Source organism: Drosophila grimshawi, unplaced genomic scaffold (assembly GCF_018153295.1).
Source record: "Drosophila grimshawi isolate 15287-2541.00 unplaced genomic scaffold, ASM1815329v1 contig_1377, whole genome shotgun sequence".
NCBI lineage: Eukaryota > Metazoa > Arthropoda > Insecta > Diptera > Drosophilidae > Drosophila > Drosophila grimshawi.
Window position 1 is genome coordinate 2,991,601 of NW_025062900.1, and position 18,197 is coordinate 3,009,797.

The window sequence follows — 18,197 nt, forward strand, 5'->3', positions numbered from 1 at the left end:
TCAGGGGGGGGGCAACGACATCGTCTGTGCAACGGTTGCAGCTGTTGTTGCCATTGCATATTTTGCATATTTGTGGCACTGCTCATAAATTCCAACGGCAAATGTATATCAGCAACGGCAACAGCAACAGCTGCAACTGTGGCAACATCTGCTGAAACCACATCCTTGCTTGGCAGTTGCCTGTCCCTTATATATTTCGGATCTAGTCTGCTGTTGCTGCTGCAGTTGCTGATAAGGTTAAGCAGCATTCCAAATGATTTCTGCACTCACAACTCAAATGCGGCATTTTACCTTGAGGCATTTAGCATTTAGCAATCAGCATTTGGCCAAGAAACCGCTCATTCTGTTCACATTCAGCATGGCTTATGCATTAAGCCATCAACAGTCAGAATTGCTACCAAGTTGCACAGTCACAGAGCTCCTCTCTGGCCTCAGTTGCAGTGGCAGTTGCTAATCTGCCAACGGTTTTCAAACTTACCTTTTGGCTGCGATTTCAAGTGCAAAGTAATTGGCAAGATTTGTAGGAAATTAATTTACTCACTTCAAATAAATTATCTTTACTGAATTGAATGACATTTTGACATTAGCTTCGTTTAAGTTTTCAGCAATTTATCAGAGTTGAAAGTCTACAAAAATCATTTACTATTTGAAATCAGTGAAATAAAAGACAATTATTAACTTGAGTGACAAATAATTTAAGTTCAGCTCAATTATAATTGGTAGATTTTATTATTTATTATATGGGAATTTTATTAGCTAAATATTTGAAAAGACTTTGTTTTTCAAAATAAAAGTGGTTTATTGACTTGAATGAAATGCTGTATTTTTATTTGGCAGTTGAAAGTTCGGCAATTTGATTTACTAAATATTTACTTAATTTATACAAAATAAAATTAGCTTAAGAACTGATTAAAATTGTTTTAGAAAATATTTAAAATTTAGGAAAACAAAAGCCTGTTCATAAATAGAGTTTAATAAGTTGAACGACTCAAAATATTTCGATTTGTTTCTCAACTATGCAGGAACAGATGTAAAATGAAATCGATATATTATATATACATTTTGATAGCTCACTGACTATATAGATTTTGATATACATATGTATATACTTCCCAAACTTCCTGATAAAATGATGATAATGATGATGCTGCAACTAAGAAATCTGCTTAAAATTCAAATTTTACCTGGGTTAATATTAAAGCATTTTAGTAATAATATTATTACGCATAATGGCCAACTAATTAAAACTGTTTATATTAACCATTCTCTCTCTCTCTCTCTTTGCAGGTAAGTGACGTCACTTGTTGCCTTTGCATTTGGCTCTGTTTTCGCTGTAAGTAAAACATTTATTCAATTTTTTTATGGCTCAATCTGCCAATAATATTGACAAAGGCGCATTTTAATTTTTTTCATTTTGAATCGTTTTGGACACAAAAGCAAACAGCTAAAATAAGTGCAAATAAACAAAGAAATTAAATACTTAAATCATTTTTTAAGCTGCGTTAAATGGTAAATGGTATTTCAGTTAAAAAATAATAAATTTAAAATAAATAAAAGGGGAAAATGTACTTCAAAAGGTCGCCAATTGAATTTTAGCGACATTTTCGCTTCGTGCGTGAAAAGCATTAAAAATTATATTGAAAGTGTGGCTGAGTGTGTGTGTGTATGTGTGTGTGTGTGTGTGTTACACATGTGTGTAAGTATTAAGTGTGTGTAACACTTATGTGTGTGTGTGTGTGTGTGTGGAAAAGCTTTCAACTTTCAGCAAGCCAGCAAAGGTATGCAGAATATTTTTTGTGCGAGTTTCTACTTCTTTTTTAGCCACGTTGCTGCAGCAGAGTCCTTTTTGGCCAGAATGTGTTACGCACACATACACACAGCACCACACACTTACACACATACACTCACACACACACACACTTACACACACACACATTAACATATACATATAGATATGCATACCTTTGACAGCGCAACATTTCGCCTGGATTTTGGTAAGGGTGTCTCTCGAAGGGGTTGTGGGGAATGGGGGTTGGGGGATGGGCGAGTAAGGGTGTGTCACAACATTGTTTAATTAAATGCAAAATAATAACGGCACTCTTGAAACAGCTGAGTGAATGCCTTAAATCATTTAGCAGCTTACAACAAAAAAAGATTCCAAATGTTCAATATTTTTCCAACACACAAAAAACATGTTTTTATAAAAAATGTCATGTTAAATGAAGATATTTGTAGCTGAAAGACTTCCTGAATAGCAGCACGAAGCACACATGGAAGCATGTAAGAGGATATTATCTATATATATATATATATATATATATATATATATATATATATATATATATAGAATTAAATTTCAATTCTAGGCAAAGTATTCAATTAAAATGCGGTGAATTTTATTGTGTACAATTTTGATACTTTATTTTCTTACAATGTTTGCAAGAATTGTTTTTAGATAGAGGAAAAATAAAAGAAAAATAAAGAAATAAATTTAAAATTAAAATTAAGTAAAAAATAATAAATAGATACTTGGAAAACAGTTTCGCAGCAGCTGCCTAACTTATAATTGAATGATTTATGAATAAATTATGAGAATATAAATATTGAATAGAATAAGGAAACATAAATCTAGAAATTATGCACAACTGGAAAATTTGAAGCGCTTGCAGAAAATATGCGAAAAATTCTGCAAAATATTGCTAAATAACACATGTAAATCAAATGTGTAATAAAAATTAATGGCAAATAATAAAGTACATTTAATCTGCATAACACACACACACACACACACATATATATAGGTTCGCATATGTCTTAAGTATTTATAGAGTCTGATTCGATTCGGGTGAATAATGACAGCTGGTGGATTAATTGAAATGCGGCTACAAATCACAGCACAGCTCAAGTCTCTGATTGGTTGCCTTTCTTAATTTATGAGAAATAATAATATAAAATATTTTACAGTTTGGTTTGCGTTTGCTAAGCTGCTTTGAATTATGCGAATATTAAACAACATTGAGGATAACATGAATGGTTATCAGTTAAAGAGCGCGCCACTAAGAGAGTGAACAGGCAGGCTTAAGCAGACTTAACAGCGAGCGCAGCAACAGAAATTTATGTATATGTTAACTACTTAAGAGAGCGTCAAGCGTTTGACACTATTAACTCCAACTGAAGTGAAATGTTAAGGGAAATGGTAAGAGAGTTGAACTGCTAACAGAGTCTGAAGTTGAAATGAAAACTTAAAAAAGATTCTCTTTTTGGTGACTAGTCAATAATTAATAGTTAGTAAACTTAAATTAAAATTATAAGGCACAAGAGTTTAAGCCATAATTAACTTAGCTTGCCTTAAAAATATATGTTTCTTAGTTCAAATATTTAATATACTTGTTGAGTCAACATTAGCTTAACAGCTTCAGTCTCTCTCTTAGTGCGGACAAGTACCGGCGTAAAGAGTAAATTTCCCTCTGTTAATTGCCGGCTTGCTAGCAGTAGGGCAACCTACTAACCTACTGAGCGCACTTAACAGCGCAAACAAACTAAGAGCAGCATTTTTTTTCTCATCACTGCGACTGCTTATCACATTAGCATTTCAGCAAGTGTTGCTGTTAGAGCTACTGTTAGAACTACTGTTACGGTTACAGTGGCTGTCAGCTGCTGTGCAGCATCCCTAAGGCTGCTGCTGCCGCTGCTGCTGTTGTCAGTTAGTACATTTTGAGTCGTTGATGGCGGTGCGCGCGTTTCTCGGGCTGCTGTAGCGGACACGTTGGAAAAATATCGTCGATTCTTAACAGAATTACAAATTGTGATCAACGCGTGAATAATATGATTGCAGCCGCAATGTAAAATTGAATGTAAAAATTGTAAGAGGCAATAAATGAGTGTTTATGTGAGTGCTCCACTGAGTGCGTGTGTGAGTGAGTGAGTGTGTGTGATAAATTATATTAATGTGCAGAGATAGCTAAAATTTATGGGCAACTCGCATTTGATGTGTGCTGATAACAACAACAACAACAGCAACAGCAGCAACAACAAGAAAATAAAAAATGTCCATGTGAATCAATGTTGAAATGAAAAATAAAATGAATTAAATTAAAAACATACAAATTATATATATTTGTGTGTGTGTGTGTTTATTGCTGTGATAAATGGTGTGTGAAGCTGCTGCCATTAAAATTACAATTAATCATAATCAAAGCCGCTGTTTAAATAGTTTAATTAACGTTAATTATTGCAATAAGCAAAGTGCATATTAAACATGAATATTTAATGCAGCCACAGTTCGATAACGATTACGATACCGATAGCCACATCGCTGAGCATTTGTGTGTGGAACCGTTAATGGGAAATGTGATTTACAGTTAATTATGATGGAGCAGAGTTTGAGAAAAAAGAAAAACGAAAACGGAAATTTTAATTGCCTGGAACAAATTAAAACACTGTTGACTTCATTATTATTTATTGTTAATTATCACATTAATAATAAAGTTAATGACAACAATAATGATATAGAATAATATTAATATAACAATGACTTAAATAAATATTTGTATATTTATTTAGTTATTGGCATCTGTCTTACAAAACTTAAATATTAACGGAGTTAAAAAATAAACTAAAAAAAAACAACAAAAATTAAGAAATCAAATAAGGAATAATTATTTTATCCTTCAGCCTTAGAATTTGTTTGAAAATAAACAAATTGGAACTACAATTCGTGCTAAAAAAATTAAATAAAACTTGAAAGGAATAAATGTTTTACGATATGAAAGTCGAGTAACTTTTTTTAATTGTTAAAAAATGAATTAATATTCATCGTAAATAAGCAGATTGAAATGAATAAAATAACTAATATATTCAATGGAAATAACAGAGTTTATTGAATGAATTCGTTAACAAAAGAAACAAAATAAAAGTGAAAATAAATGTTTTCCAATTCCCAAAAAAAAGGCACAAATGCAACCAATCGTAACTCCAGATGGAAATAAATACGACTGTAATTAAAAACCGACCCTAAGACCCATGTAAACATAATGAAAAAAGCGCGACAAAAGTAATTAATAATTAATAAATAATTGCATAATGCGTATAAAGTAATAAGCTGGCAAACAAAAAAAAAAAAAAAAACAGCTAGCGATTTGAAATAATTAATTAAGCACATAAGTAAAAAATCCCATTGAGCACAATTTAATAATTGCCCCAATTATCGAAAATAAATAATAATATTCATATGAAAAGAAATTTATAAAAACCTCTTATTTAAATTGCAAAATTGGAAAGCAGCAACAAGCGACCAGCCCAGCAACGATTACAGGCACAACACAAATAGGCCTTTTACACACACACACACAGACACACACACATTGGTATACACACATGATGATAATGCGTGGCTGGCAAATTGCCGGGATAGTGGGTAAAGTAGGAGTAGGGGAGGGGAGGGGTTTTTCGAGGGGGTCTGGGATAAAAGGGCAACATTTGCCGCTAAGCCGCTTAAGTGCTATCATGTTGTATACAACGTCAATCCAGCAGAAAAAAGGCCATCAGAAACATGATTAATCTCAATTTATGACAACGCCAGCAACTACAACAACAACAACAAAAGCAAAAACCAAAAAAAAAACAACAACAAAATAGAAAGCCAAACACGAGGCTGACAAAATCAAGTTGGGCCAAAAGTTTTCCGGCTGCTGCTGCTGCTGCGGGCCACGCTAACGATCAAGCCATCCATCAATCAATCAATCAATTTATCAATCAACACTGCACTCATTCTGCATCTCTCTCGCTCTCTCTTTCTCTCTCTCTCTCTTGCTTGATTACGGCCTATTTGTTAGCATTTATGCGGACTTAATTAAGTTTTGTTATGGGCCAACAATCGAGTTCAATTTGCCTTGTTGCCCCTTTGATGATTTATGCATATGCCTAATTAGTATTACTGCAGACTAACTGATATCTGTTTTACATGCTCGAACTGCGAACTCTCCTCTCCCCCCCATTCAGTCATCATCATCCTCGACATCATCATCCACAGCAGCATTCATAATAAAACAATAATGCATTCGGCTCTGAATTTGGCTTATGAACTGACTCGGCTGTAATGTGTACCTAAATATATCCTGTAACCAATGTAACTGGCTAAAAGGGGTATAATGAAGTTGTGTAAAGCACATGTGATATGCAGAGGGAAGCATGTCGAACTGCTTAAGCGATATATATTCTTGATCAGCATCAAAAGTCCAGTCGATTTAGCCTTCTAGTTGGACAAGCCAAGTTCAAAGATTATCAGAGCTAGATTCTTGTAGATTTTATTACAAATGTCTCGTTTAACATAAGCAGATCAAGCCTGTTTCAATTTATCGATGTGCCATTTTGCACTTATCGATTTTAATCGATCGCATCCAAATACACATTTGTTAATCAATTGAAATTGGTCTACAATTGATGCATTTTATACCCACAAATACTATTGATCAACTGTATAGCAAACTACCAACAGCCAGTCTACTCTACATTTAACAGGGTAACTCCTAGTCGAGCACTTTCGTCTGTCGCCCTCATACTGGTTGTAGTTATGATAATGCCCTGCTAATTAGTTGCATAAATCAACCTATAAAACCGGATGGACATGCACTCGACTTGCCTCTCTCTTTCTCTCTGACTCCCTCTCTCTCCCTCTATTTATCGCTCTTTCTCTCTCTCTCTCTTTTTCTGTGTGTGTGTGTGTTAATTGGTTTCAAATGTTTTCATGTGCCGCAAATTGATATTAAGCCGGAGATTACCGACAAGAGTTTTGCATTTGTGTGTGTGCGTTTTGGCCAGAGACTGATGCATAATTAAAACGACTTAGACATGGCCATATAAAAGATGGTGGTCCTTACCCCACCGCTACCCCTACCACCTTGCAACTCGTACCTCTTTTGGTGGCACGGGACTTTTTGGCTTTCACCAGATTCTGGCGAATCTGGGAGTGAAAGTGAGTCGCATCTCAGTTGTCTTAATTTATTATGTCCGCCTCATTTAATTTTGCTTTGAGTGTGTTACGGTTGTGCGTGTTTAGCTGTGTGTGTGTGTGTGTGTGCTTGGCCATTATACTTTGTGGCATATAAACTTTACATGTGTGGCACCATTAAAAGCACACAGCATTATTATTATTATTATTACGATTATGTGTGTTATATGTGTGCCAGGGTTATGATTTCGCTAGGATTCACTTTAACTCTCTCTCTCTTTAATCTCCAGCAGACGAGAACGAGAATTTGAACTTGAAATCAGTTTTTATTTTAGCAAAACAAAAATTCGACCAAGTTGCGAATGGCTAAAAATGCATTTTGGTGGAATTTGTGCAACAAATTTGAATTGTAATTTTTAGTCTTTGGTTGACTTCAACTTACTGAAAATACTTCTTTATGCAATTTCGAGAAATGTTGTCCCAATGCAGTTATTTTCATATAAATATAAACTGAATAAACTGGAATTGAATAAATTTACGGTATGCCCTCAAAAGTATGCTATATTTATGAAACTTCTTTTTTTTTGTATGCTTTTCTGTGGCTTGTTTAACGTAACAAATACAAAGCAGTTTATACAGCTGCGATCAAAATAATATTACTGCACACATATGTTTTTGTTGTGTTAAAAAACAAATATTTAATATGTGGTTCAACGGTAATGAAAACTGTGTTGCAGCAGAAGCAATCAATACTGCAGATAAATAAACATTGAAACATTGTGAAAGATGGCAAAGCATTAAAATTTATTTACAAAAATTAATTTAGAAATGAGCCGACCAAAATAAGAGAAGTATTTTCGTTTTCTGTTTTATCTAAATCTGTTTAATGATTAGCTCTTCAATTTGTAGTTCTTCAAAATGTTTAGTTTGTTTTTCTTGTTTGCTGCGTCCAATTTGTCTATTCACCAAAAATGGGTCAGTTGCGTTGACTCAATTTGTAGGCCTGTCATAAATCAACTACGATATTATATATATGGCTTAAAAGCGCCACCTGCCGTTTGACAGTTTGACAACGCACACACACACACACAGGCACACACACAGGCACACACAGAGGCACACACAGAGGCACATACAGAGGCACACAGGCTCAACACTCGTTGGGTGTGTCGCGCATCGAAATTGGTTTTAATGAAGCGCCTGTTACGCTTGAGCAGCGGAGAAACGTTCGTAAATTGATTGGCGGGCTGTGTAAGCCACAAATGGTCGACGGTCGACGGTTGTTGGCCAATTGGCCGTTTTTGGCCAACTGCGAGGCTGTCTGGCCCGTCCTGTCCTGTCCTGTCTGTCCTGTCAAAGGCTGCGGTGGCCCATTCGCGAAATCTGCTGAGGTGTGAAAGCCAAAAATTATTGGAGCACGTGCCACAGCTCCGCCCCTTCAACATAACCCCCTCCTCATAGTTTGTGAGCAATTAGATGCAATAAATCACAGGCGTTTATCTATTGTGTGTGTGTGCGGGTTGGCTACAGGCCTGCCCAAGATAGCCAAGATTGTTCGCATTGCTGCTGGCTATAGGCTCAAATATTGTACACATGATTGCCTCGCTAGCCCCTCCGTTGCCTGCCCCTAAGCTGTCTTTGCCTTTGTGCAACCAGTCAAGTGTGCCCCTATTTATGTATGCATGTTTATATATATTTATATATACATAAGGCAGTCTGCTTGGCAATTTATTGATGTGCTGATATTTCTTTGGCAACGGGCCCGCGGCATTTTGGGCCTGTCTCGCTTAATTGGCAACGCTTTGTTGTCGGCTCGTTGATTGCAGCTGACACTGAAACTCAATATGCCCATTTCTATATATATAACAAGCCGATAAACACAATAAAATTTCTAAAACTGTCAACTATTAAAATTATTATTTATCTTTTTAGTTTCACTTATATTTATTGAGTCATTAACTAATCTTCATCTTGATCAATTTAATGATCCAATTAACTCTAAAATATTTCTCAATTATGAATTGTATCTATTATTAATATTATTATTTATTTGTGCTTTCTTCTTGATATTTATGTACTCAACAATAAACTAATTAGCTTGGCGTAAAGCTAGTCTTTTAGTCAGAAAAATATAGCATACTTTTGAGAGCACCAAAGCATTCGCCAGTTTCTTCAGTTCTTTTAAAAGAAAATATAAGAAATTCTTATTTCACTTAAAATTTAAAAAACCAACCGCTTTTTACTATGTCACTTTTGGGGCGTTTTGAATGGGTTTCGAGCAAAAATAAATATAACAAATAAAAAAGTTAAGTGCCACAAAAGTAATGGAAATGTTCATGTAGAAATTATAGTCTGGAGCTGCACACTCCGGAGAGCCTGTAAGGAACTTAAAATGAGTGCTGGCAGCGATCAAAGTGTGGTGTAAGAAGCAGGTGGCCAGGGTGGCAGAAAGGGCGTGGCAGTTGTGGCATAGCAGGAAGAGAAATCATAAGCGTTTTGCTCGCAACACAAATAGAAAGCAAGTGCAAGTTTTCCGGGTACATACAATTTGCATGTGTGGCACAAAGCTGCCACATAAAGAGAGAAAAACTGATATAACAGAGATATATATATATATGTATATATAGAGAGAGATGTAGATAGGTAAAGTTCGGAGACAGGTGTCACAGTGTGGCAAGAATTGTCCAAGCATACTTGAAGTTCGTGTAAAGTTAAAAACTTACAACCAAGTGAAACTTTTGCCAAAAAGAAGTAAATAAACGTTGCTTAACAATTTTGGAAATATTTGTCCCACTTACGCTTTGTTAACTAATAAAACTCATGTGTTTCAGTTGACTGCTTCTCAAGTAATTCACATATTTCCGATTTCCTGATTTAATTCCCAACTCTAAAGCTGAAGTAATTCAAATTTCTTTTTTATATATGCTAGATTTAATCATTTTTAGTCGAGTGAGCTTTTGGCTGTTCTCAGTTTTGTTCAGCCACATCACGTTGCGGCATTTCATTTGCTTTTTTGGTAAGCATTAAGTGTCATGTTGCCTGCCACAGCTCCTCTTCAGCACCTTTCCCCCGTCAAGCCACAAGCGTTCTACAAGCACAGTTCTCTGCTGGCAAACAAAATATTCCAATTCGCAAACTGCCCAGACAACTTGAGTTAACTTTATGCTATACATTTTTTATTTGTTTGGTTAATAAACAGCCCCCGCTTCTCCCAGCTTCTCTCCTCTTTCAGAACTCACTCCGTTTCTTGCATATATGCATTGTTCTTGTTGTTGTTGATGATATTTGAGTGCTTATTTACTTTTCATTTGCTGTAAGCCAATTAATTGTTATTTACTTTAATGCAGCGCCATTTTTCCGTTTCCTTTCAGTTTCCAGTTTCCAGTATGCCGTTTCTCGTTTCTCATTTCTCGTTTCCGGTTCTCAGTTAAAGCGTTTCAGTTTCATTTGCAGTTCCCGTTTGCGCCTCTTTCAGTCAGCCATTGCCGTTGCCCAAATTTATGCATTACTTGCAAAATTTATTGACCCAGTTGTGCAACAAAGGCGCAAATGTTAAAATTCTGTTTTTTATACCCTGAACATATTGAAAATGGTTCAAGAGGGTATGGTGGAGTTATGGCAAAGTACGTAACGGAAAGAAAGAATGCTCCATCAGGCTTTATAAGGTATATATATTCCTATTTGGAATAAATTTCTAGAGACTTTAAATATTATATATAAGTTGTCGTTTACCAAACGAAGATCGAGTTTATTTCATTTGATTGATAACTTCTCCCAATCCGTTAATATCGATGCAAATCCATTTTCAATAACGATAAGAACACAATTTTCAAGATGTATCGGTGTTATTGGGGTAGTCTATAGCTTGACATAATTCTGATAATCAATAACTATCTTCACTGTTTTTAAATGACTTTGTTATCTGCCTAAGTTTAATTACTTAAGCTCTTAGCAGCGTCATTAGATTCAATTTAAGAATCGAATTTTGTTACGCGCATTAACCTTAATCTTATATACATTCCCCGATGAGTTCTGATAACCCATGCGAGGCACGCTTACATTTTGTGCATTGCTTATTCGAAACATGTATTTTCTTTTAAGTGCTCCCTGCTGAGTTTTCTAATTAGGAACCTCTTTTCTAAACACTAAAAGTGTTAATTTATCGCCCATGTCGAGTCTTCTCTTAAATTATGTTCAGTGAACATTTCCAATTTATTTTTGCAAATATCCGATTATTTATATGATTATCTTAATAAATGTGCCATGCCTAATATTTCATAATGTATTTTTTCTATGAATATTAATCTATGATCTATTTATGGTAGCACACGCAATAAATAGAAATAATAAATCATCGACCTGAAATAAATGTGATAAATGCGATGCTTTTAAGACAAAAATGTATTTATGTCGTAAATCAGATAAAATGCATTAAAATCTACATATTTCTAATACTCTAAATATGTCTGCCAAAGATGTGAATCACCAATGATTTTCCACCAACTGTTTTCACTCCCCTTCAAACTTAAAACAGATCTAAAAGCTGCCTCTGACAATGTTTTTATTAACCATTTTTGCGTGTTTTTGTTGCTTTTTCCACCGGGCAAAAGTAAGCAATTTGTTGGACTGTGCTAAAATATTCAGTGTGGCCAACTCGAAGCTAGAATCCCTTTGTAAAGTTGTATTTTCAACATCAACATAAAAAAAAGAACGAAAAACTACAAAAGTTTTTGCCCTAAGGGCTGGCAATAAAGCTTAAATAATAGTTTAAAACTAGAAACATGGTTTTGATGCCATTGCTAAAATGTGAGAGGGAACCGACTTTTAGTTAATGCCACATTAGGCCCAACTCGAATTGTTGATGGTGCTGGCTAATTGCAAAATTGGTATTCAGGCATGCGCTTAAAATTCACTGGAACAATGCACACCACCCACAAATATGGTGAGTAGGGCTGACTGACAGGACACTAGCATTGGTAGGGGTACTCCCGCATTTTACCGCCGGCAAATTGACTTGAAAGTTAATTACTCTGATTTAAACACATCACAGAGCAGCATAGATTGAAAGAGCGACGGGGGGTGTGTGGGTTGGCAGCGGAGATAGACCGAAGTTGAACAGCCTAAACTCACTGATTAGCAAACCAAGCCCCCAATATACACTCCCCCGCCCCCGCCCCCGCCCCAAACAATCAAATTCCAGTGAATGTGCCACGCCCACTCGGAATGCTGCGGGCGGTTCGTCTTCCGTTTGTTTTTCCACAGTTTTCCACACAGCGAAAAATAAAAAAAGCTTTGCGCTGAAACCCAAAATTTCGATTCGCGAATATTTTGTTCTCGTGGGGCTAATCTTAAATTGAGCCTTTTTAATCTCAAATTGAGATCTGCGCAGCGGAGACTCAAACCAAATCGAATTTTGGCTTTATGTCTGATTCTGTTTTTGAGTTTCAATCGCTTAACGGTTTCGATTTTAGTTCGAATTTAATTTCTGCTTCATAATCATTCAGCTCAAGCTGAATTTAATTAAAGAATAATATTTAGTAGGATGATGTTTGCCACTCCATTGTCTCGAGAGTATTTTCTTTTCGTTGATTTGAGTAGGTTTTTTATTTCAGTGTTGTGGGAGCGACGCGTTGAAGTAAGCCACTTGCAAAAATCAGAAGGGAATGCAGGGCAGCAAAAACAAAAAGAAAGAAAACATTCAAACAAGTTGCAAGTTGTTGACTACGCCTCGAAGTGTGTATGTTGTGGGGGCTTTGCACGCGGAAATTTAATTAAGTTGCCATTATTATTGTTGTTGTTGTTGGCTGTTGTTTTTGCCGATTTGATTAAATTGTTTGGATGCCACAGCATCTATTTGTTATTTGCAAGATTTCCGCATAAATTAACTTTGAAGTATGTGCTATGAGACGCCTCCGCTGGTAGCGGCACTTGGCTCACGTGCCCCAATTGCCCCAATTACTCCAGTTGCTATCAAAGCCCCCATCAAAACCAGATTAGGTTTACTTAGCTTAACTAATGAAATACAGTTTGTCTTCCAATTGCTAAAATCAAATTAAAACCAAATTAAATCACAACCAAAAAAAGCAATTGACCCTTTCGAAAAGCCCTAAATTCGAAAAAAAAAGGTATTCCTTGATTAATGATTTATCTAAGTGCAACTTTTATTTAGACAACTGAATAAAAAGGATTATTTTTGCTAATGCAATGCAAAGAGTTAGTTTGGTTAAAACAATAATTTATTTTACTAATTTGTGTTGATTGATATCTTTTGGTAATTTCTAAAAGTAATTTGAAATTATTGTTTGATACTGATAGTTAGTCTTAATAAAGCCGGTGCTAAAATTAATCAAGAATATTAAGTTATTCAATTCCAGCTTCAATAATATATCAAATTAAAATGTTTGTCTTTTCTTCTCTCTTTCTTATTTTTGTTTTTAATAAATTCCCATCAGCAGTATAATAATCAAACAGAAATAAGTGTAAAAACCCATATAAATGGCCAACTTTAATACTGTTTCTTACCAAGACTTGGAATACTTTCTAAGCGGTAGAGTGCACCTTCTTTATGGGTCACTCAAGTTAATAATCTAACAATGTTTATAGCAGCAACTTTGTGATGCAACTACTTCAAGCAACATTTTTTTGCTCTTACGCACTCAGTGTTAGCCAAATATATGTAGTATACCCTGTAGTCGAAAATGAAATAGATAAAAATGTAGAGGATGCCATGTTTATGTCCACAATATTTTTTAAAGTACTGCCTTGCCTGCCACGCAGTAAAATTGGTAAACGGTAAAGTTCAAATTTTAATGTATTACATTTTTGAATAATAAAATAGATATGGATATGAGTCAAAATTGGATACCGCAGAGCATAGAGTATAGAGTACTCAAGGTATATACTTTCTATGTTATATGTAGTAGTAAATATTATAGGAAATCGATTTTAGAGGATACGATATAGTCTAGAAACACTCTTCGAGCACAGAATATCTTTCACGCAAGCTTTCTCAACTGAAGCCCACTTTTTAAGCGTTTTTAAGAGGCAAACTCATTTTAAACCGTTTACCAAATTAAATTTCCAAGCTTATGTGTTTTTCCAAAGTTTTGCCTATATCTCCCCCTCAGTCTCTCTCTCTCTCTCCCTCTCTCTCTTTCTCTGTCTTTCTCTCCTTTCCGCTTCATGTTTGCCAGCACCTGCACAAAGTTATTGAAGTTTTGGCAGACAGGCTTTGAGAATTGCGCTAAAATGCGCACAACTCGTTCATCAAAACATTTTATGGTAACTGACTACTACACAAGATTTTCTTCCTCTGCTCAAAGGCATCGGGATGGCTGTCTGGCAGCTGTTTGCATATTCTTGTGCCTCAAGTAGATGCAACAAAGCCTAGTTGCAATCCAATTTTTCACTCAGACGTTTCCTTGGCGCGGATTCTTTGCTAAAATGGGTCACACGGCTGAGCGCACTTTTTGGGGCGCGTCAAAGATGTCGATTTGTAAACAGCTGCTCGCCCCTCCCCCACCCCTCCCCCACTCAATTATTACAGTATGTTGCGTCGCTCACTTACATCGTGGGGCAAATGTAGCAAATGTGTCACTGCGCGAAGCCCTCCATTTCTTATTTCTTTGCTGTTCGCCTATGAAATATGCTAATGATCAACTTGAGACATGTTCAAATTATTGTCAAGCAGCTGCGCTGCGTCCAACAAGTTGGAAAGCACACACAAACACAGACAAACACACACACACAGGCAGTCTTAAACTGCAATTTCTGTTGCACGAAAAGTTTTTCATGACTTTGAGGCAACTTTTTGTGGGGTAGAATTTTAATAACTTTGAAAGTAAAGCTTTAACTTGTCCCTGCTACAGATACAGAACGCAGCAGCAGCAGCATCATCACTGCTAATTAAGTCAGTTAGCTTGGCTTCTATTTTATTAGTTACCTCACATTTCGCATCTTTTTTCTTTTCTTTTCATTTCATTTCTTTTCTGTTCTTTTTTTCCACTTCTGTTTGCTATTGCCGTTGGCAACATAATCTTGCAAATTGTCTCGTCGCGCCTTGCTAAATTAATTTTTATAAATTTAATTAGCATTGCATATTATCAACAAAGCTGCGGGCCATTTTGCAAGTTTACGACTAATGACAGAGCCAGACAATGGTCAAAAGCGAGGAGGTCCAAACAGTGGCGAAGAGAAGCGTTTTGATACCAAATTTTCTGTTTGAGCTAGCTGCATTTATTTTAATGAACTGCAGCCAGCGTGAAACTGCTTTGGGGGTATGGAATTTAATCATATTTCTTAAGCTTTGGAATAAATTCAAATTTTTGACGAAAAGAAAGTAATTAAAGCCATAGATCAGTTACATTTCTTTAAAGGCTTTCTTATATTAACCAAGTTTCTGACTGAATGAGATGTAATAGATTAATTTAATAGATTAAGAAAAATGTAACATTTAAAATAGATTTAGTAATTATTTTTGTAGTAATTATTATAATTTATATTGATAAAGTTACTTCAAGTTTGTACTTTAAATATGTTCTTGCCAGCCCAAGCTTAGTGTTTTATTTATTATTTATATATATATACTTCAATATTTATTCAGGATGTGAGTTTCTAATGCAATTAGAAATGATGTAGAATGTTGGACTACTTTATTTTGATTATAAAACTACTATTCACGTTTAGCTTTCCGTGGGAGGTATTCGCTGTAGCCTTGTGCTCATCCTGACGTCTTCTATTCATTTCCTAGCAGACTTTAAGCCAAATTGGTTGCGAGTCTCGTTAGCTTGTCGAGGTAGTTGGCTTGGCTTATAGATGGCTTGTAAATAATTCCTTCAAATCAATGAACTCCTCAGTACTTAAATAATTAATTCAAAAGCTGCTGCACCACAAATGGTATTTGATTTGTGTTAATACAAGCAGAAGCAAATAGATTTAGTGTTTCGAACTTAATGCAGTCAGTCAAGCAAATGCTGTCGTTAACTAAAATAATTAGTATCGCAGTTGTGGCAAGTGTGGACAAGCCTTTATTTAAGCTCTAAGCTTTTGCTCTTGTTGTCAGTTGTCAGCGTTGCCCTTTATGAGTTACTCGTGCAGCATGACAATAAGCTTAGTGGCACCTGGCATGCCTTCTCTTTCTCTTCCCTTGCCCCTGCTCCACTCACTTTAATTGGAATGTTCGTTGCATTTCGTTGCACATTTCAACGTGTTTTCCCCCTCTCTGTTTATTTTTTTCTCCATTTCTCTCTGCTGTCTGTTTTTCCCATCAGCTAACTAAGGCGCGACAAATGTATGGACTTTACTCGCTCTCTCTCTCTCTCTCTCGCTCTCGCTCTCTATCTCACTCGCACAACACAATAGCACAACACACTGCGCCATTTCCCGATTTGCTACTTGGCAAGCGTTGGATGTGATTGTAGCGAATGCAAGGACGAATGCACAGGATCCCGCATTAGTTCACGCACGGTTCAGTGCACCAAACTTAATCCTTGCTCTGCGGCACCAGCCACGCCCCAACCACTTCTCTATGTGTGTATATGTGTACGTGTTTGTGTGAGTGTGTGCGTGCTTCGCTGGATCGTTAGTTTATAATTTTAAAGTTGGATTAAGCCAGCAAAGCAGCGACGTGCAAGCAACCAGATAGGTTGAGTAAGAGGTGTGGGGTTGGGGTTTGGGGATACAACTCGTTTGGGGCGGGCTTTTGCGAAGGACGCGTAAAGAATGTGCTCTAGAAAATCAGGTCAAATGTATGTGTCACTTTTACAGCTTATTATGGCAAGCACAGGATAAGAGTTGCTCTCCCCGATTCCTCTTCTCTGCTGTGGTTGCTGCTGTTGTTGCTGCATGCAGCCTTTTATGGGCAACATTATCGCATAATGTAATCATTGGGCCAATGATAGCATGTCCTCAAGACAAATTCTTTGTTAAAGTCCTTTGCTCTGATCCCCCCTTTTTGGCATCGCACGTTGGCGCCAGCGCCACATGAGCGAGGAGAAAATCCAATAAAATAATAAAAGTTCGTTTAGTTAAAGGCAATAAAGTGACAACACCTCATCACCGCATCATACTCGTTATCCTGTAAGCAGCAGCAGCAGCAGCAGCAGCAGCAGTAGCCGCAGCAACATCACAATGTGAATTTGTCCTGCGGGCTTGTTCCAGTTTAGAACTATGTACAGTGAAAACTGTCAGATAGCGCACTTGAATGGGGTAGCTCCCTTTTGAAGCGTACAATCGCCATTGTGTCGAAGCATTTCAATAGCTGAAAGATAAGTTTGCCATTCAAATTGACTTGGCAACTAGGAAATAATTTCTTTTCTTTAAACTATAACTATTATTAAAAATTGCGAGAGCACAATAGATTCGACTGCCTGCCAGCTAGCATAATATTGACATCGTTTTCATTGAATGGTGACATTCCCATTCTGCTTTGAATGAATACACAGAACACAGAACGAATCCAAGTTTGTGCAATTTTCTGATGGATATAAATGGATACTTGAACTGAATTTGTTGCTCAATAATGCTGTTGAATCAATTTTATTTTTCCGAATAATTTATTTTTATTTGACAGAGGCAAGAATAACATTTTTATGGTAATAAAAATCAATTTAATTTCTTTAAAAGTGTATTTATATTTATAAACAAACAATTTTTACGGAGTTCTAAGAATGGAAAAGTTTAAAAAACTTGACCATTTCAACTTGAATTCTATAATTATATAAAAGTTTTTTTTCTTAGTAAATCAATCAAATCAAATATCGAAGATAAACCGAGTTCACAATTTAAGACACTTTCAGCAGCATTCGTTGACAACTTGTAGCAAAGTACCAAAAGTTTTCTATGCTTCAGCATATTCGCTAAAGTTTTAACAAGTAGTCAAAGGGCGTCATTTAAATATTATTATTATTGTACACAAGTTGCACGCTCTGACTTTTGTTAGAAGACAAGTCTCAAAGATAGGCCTCAGTATGCGTACAAGTTCTCGTTTTATATTTATTAACAAACAAAAAGCAGAGAAAAACAGAAAAACATTTTGCCAAGTTATTAAAAGTTTTCTGTGCAGTAAGAATGCGTGCCACAAGAGCGCCAGAAGAATAAGTTCCAAATAAGGTTGTTCGTCACACAAAAGTTCATTACCGGGGCGAAAGTTCATTGTGGACAAGTTTGCCATGTGCCACAGTCGGTGGCAGCAGCAAACAGGCAAACAAGTTTTCGGTGCTTAGTGTCTTATTGTAAATGCATTCAGATT